This window comes from Triticum dicoccoides, chromosome 6B (genome assembly GCF_002162155.2).
Source record: "Triticum dicoccoides isolate Atlit2015 ecotype Zavitan chromosome 6B, WEW_v2.0, whole genome shotgun sequence".
NCBI lineage: Eukaryota > Viridiplantae > Streptophyta > Magnoliopsida > Poales > Poaceae > Triticum > Triticum dicoccoides.
In genome coordinates, this window is record NC_041391.1 from 682408536 (window position 1) to 682412949 (window position 4414).

Sequence of the window (4414 nt, forward strand, 5' to 3'; positions counted from 1 at the left end):
GTTTAGTTGCTCCAATGGCCTTGGGCCACATAATTAGTTCACGTGGACTGTCATACCTCATATCTTCATGTTTTAGCATATATGATTAAGTATATGTGACTGGTTAATAAAATGGATGCATGCATCATGCTGATGCAAAGGCCGGGGGTCATCCTCCTTTTCGAAAAAAAAGATATGTGATTGCTTATGTTTCCCTTGTTTTGTATGCGGCAGTTTACTTCCGTGAAGGCGCGAGACAACAGTGACACTCCCCTCCTATTGTGATGACGTGAAGTGGTGGTAATGGCTCGATGAAGCCAACGAGATTAACGTGAAAGAAACTTTCCCCGTGAACCCATCGAGAAAAAAATTGTGCAGGAAACTGAGGCACCTTTAGTTTTCCCAATCTTCAATCTCGTACAATGAATCATCTCTGGCTTCATCTCATAGGGGATTTCGTGCAGGTAATAATTAAGTTAAAAGACAAAGATTTCTCTTTCATGTGCCCTGTTCCCTTAACTCTTTTGCTGCACAGGTGGGCTCCTTGAGTTAAACTGAGGCTGCCTACTAAGCACATCACTTCAATAAGTTGGTTATCTAACTATTACATAGCTATACGAGTCCGGCACTTCGTAGAACCACCTTTTTAAATTTCTACTGTACGTATAGAGTAGTAAAGAAAAATAAATAAACTCTAGAATCATCAAGGCCAGGTGTCATGTATGTATGAACGATAAATCATTGTCATTTAGATATTTTCTACATTTCATTTTTTGTACACTAATTTTTTGTATATACCTGTGTCTTAACTTTTAATTTCGGATGAGTTTCATCTAATGATGTCAGACTATTTCAGTGAGTACGAATATTAAATCATTGTCATTTTGATATTTCCTACATTTTGATTTTTGTACTTTCAGATGCCTTTCATCTGAAGATGTTAGACTACTTTTGTGATAATATTGTTTCCACTTGTCCTTACTTCAAGATGATTCCCACATAACCAGGATTCTCATCTTTTGGTTTGTTTTTTGGACGTGTGCAGTTAAGCTATCTGCTTCCAAAAACCATGAGAAAGTCCAATAAATAACACCTTTGAAACAATGTGTGGAGCAAATGAAACAGCCATACGTTTAGATCTTTGTGGAAAACATTATCTACAAAATAATGAATTGCATCTTTGTAAATAACACTTCAGTGGGGATGGCATGTTATTATTATTCTAGAAATGAAGACCCTATATTCTTAGCATGATTGGTTAGAATACTATTTTGTAGACACTTATACTTTAGATTTATATGGCTAATTTTCATACTAACATTTTTTTCACGATTTAATACATTCACCAAATTCCTAGCATTTTATCATCACAATAGACGAGCGCGGCAACGCGCGCCATCAATGATCTAGTTAAGGACAGTAAAACCAAGCACTATTCCAGCCCTCTAACGTCCTCAACATTCTGACCGTTTGTTTTCGTGTGCTGACCCTTGCTGGCCGTTTTTTTGAAAGGAACACCATTGCATTCCATCATATAACAGGGCTGGACAAATCTCCAGGTACAGCGTCATTTACAAAATCCGGAAACTGACCAAGCCAAATCTCAGATATGCCAGCTTCTAATTTAGCACCATACGCTGCTAAAGAGTGTAAGACTACATTACAAGACCTAGGACATGATACAATAGAAACACCACTGAATCCCACATGCAACTGGAACTTAATATCTTTGAAGACAGCTCCCAGAGTTGACATATCATATTCTTCAGTGCGAACTGCATTTTTAAGTTGCATAGAGTCAGTTTCTAACATTACTCTGTTACAACCCATTTGGATGGCTATGTTTATGGCATAAAGCATCGCCAAAGCCTCCGAATGAAGCGCACTTGAGACTCGCTCCAGATTACCTGCACCAGCAGCCATCGCCATACCAGAATCATCTCTGATTACAAAGCCCCATCCTCCAGACTTTGTGTTTTCTAAGAAAGCGCCATCTGTGTTGATTTTCAAAATTTCTGCTGGAGGCCTGGTCCATCTTTCCTTTTGTTGTTGCTTTGGCTTTCCTCCTATTTCCCCAACCTTAAGTAAATGCACAAAAAGATAGTTAATGGAGCGACATATTTCATCAGAGGATCTAATATTATCTCCTGCATTTGCTCTATTCCTTTCATGCCACCAGTGCCAGAGGAGCAAGCAAGATTTAAGTTTTTCTTCTTTGTTAAGGTTCATGATTATTTCCATACAGCCCAGAGGATCTGCACAAGACAAAATTTGCATTCTAACATGCTCCAACTGAGCTTTCCTCCACACCTCCTTAACCTTTTTGCACTTAATGAAACAGTGTCCGCCATCCTCATCAAATCGGAAGCAAACAGGGCACCGAGTATCTACATGCATACCTCTATACTGAAGCTTCATTCGTAGAGGTAGGCTATCTGTAGATACGCGCCATAAGAAGTGAAGGATCTTATTTGGAAGAGGAATCGACCACAATTTTGACCAATCAAAGCCCCGTGTTTCTTCATCTGCACTAGAGGAGGAAGTTAGTCCTGAAATAGATTCCCGAGCCGCACTGTCTACAGCAACTCTATATGCAGATTTAACTGAAAATATACCTTTTTTATCATAGTGCCATGCAATGAAATCATCATTATGTTCGTGAATTGGGATTTGTAAAATAATCTCCGCATCTTCAAGAAGAAAGGTTTGCCTAACCAAGTCTCCATCCCAATTGTTTGTGCTAGGATCAAGCAGGTCTTTTACTTTGGTAATGGTATTTTTACCCCTCTGTGTGATGACTCTTCTAGTAGTTCCTCTCGGAATCCAAGGGTCAGACCAAATGTCAATGCTATTGCCACTACCAACCCTCCATATAATCCCCTTCTTGAGCAGGTTAACCCCTTTTAGTATACTACGCCATGTGTAAGAGATGCCAACTTTGGGACTGGCCTGAAGTATTGAGCCATTTGGGTAATACTGTGCTGACAAAACCTTCGCACACAAAGAAGATGGGTTATGGATAAGCCTCCATGCCTGTCTTGCAAGCATGGCTAGATTGAAAGCATGAAGATCCCTAAAACCCATTCCTCCAATCTTTTTTGCCTTCGTCAATTTTTCCCATTTGATCTAGTGTATTTTGTTCTCTTTATCCATTTGGCTCCACCAGTATCTATTAATCATTGAGCTCAGCTCATCACAGAGTGACTTGGTTTGGTCAAAGCACGCCATTGAATACACTGGTATTGCTTGTGCTACAGCTTTTATGAGTATTTCTTTCCCTCCTTTCGAGAGGAGTTTTTCCTTCCAACCTTGGATCTTTTTCCACACTCTCTCTTTTATGTATTCAAAGGTTCTTTTTTTGCCTTACCTACATAGTGTGGAACGCCTAAATATTTAGACGGTAGACCTTTCAAAGTAATCTGCAAGATACTTCTCATCTCCTCCTTCATCTCTTGCCTTGTGTTTGCACTAAACATTATTGAGGATTTTTCCTTGTTAATCATTTGACCCGAAAAGGCTTCATAAGTATCCAGGATTCTATTGACTTCGTGGGCACTTTCAACATTGGCCTTCATAAGAAACAACGAATCATCTGCAAAGAGCAGGTGGCTAACACTGGGAGCTTTCCCACATATCTTAATTCCAGACAATAAACCCTTCATTTCAGCTTCTTGTATCATGGAGGAGAACCCCTCCGCACAAATGAGAAATAAATATGGAGAGAGTGGGTCTCCTTGGCGCAATCCTCTTTGTGGTATGATCATAACTGTTATAGCATGGTTCACCTTAATCTGGTACTTAACAGTTGAGATACATTGCATTATCAGTCTAATCCAAGTCCTATCAAAGCCCATTCTACACATCATATCCCTTAAGAATGTCCATTCAACTCGGTCATAGGCTTTGCTCATGTCTAGTTTAATAGCTGCATACCCTGTCGAGCCTCTTTTCCTTCTTTGCAGAAAATGTGTTAACTCATATGCCAAAAGTATGTTATCAGATATTAGTCTCTTGGGCACAAATGCGCTCTGATTGGGAGAGATGATGTATGGGAGAATGACTTTTAGCCTATTTGTGATTACCTTGGAGACCAGCTTATACACCACGTTACATAGACTAATTGGTCTCAGGTCTTTCATGCTCATCGGGTTGGCGTTCTTTGGGATCAACACTATTAGTGTATCGTTCCACCCTTCTGGCATGCTTCCCCCTCTCAATATCTAAAGAACTTCTTTAATGATTTGATTCCCAATGGTTTGCCAAAATCTTTTGAAAAATATGGCCGGCATACCATCGGGTCCCGGGGCTTTTAGGTACCTATGTTGTCCAAGGCTCTTTCCACCTCCTCTTTTGTGTAATCTGCACATAATATTCCATTCATCTCTTCTGTCACCCTTGGTTGCACCGTACGTAATATTTCCTCATTGCCATTTCC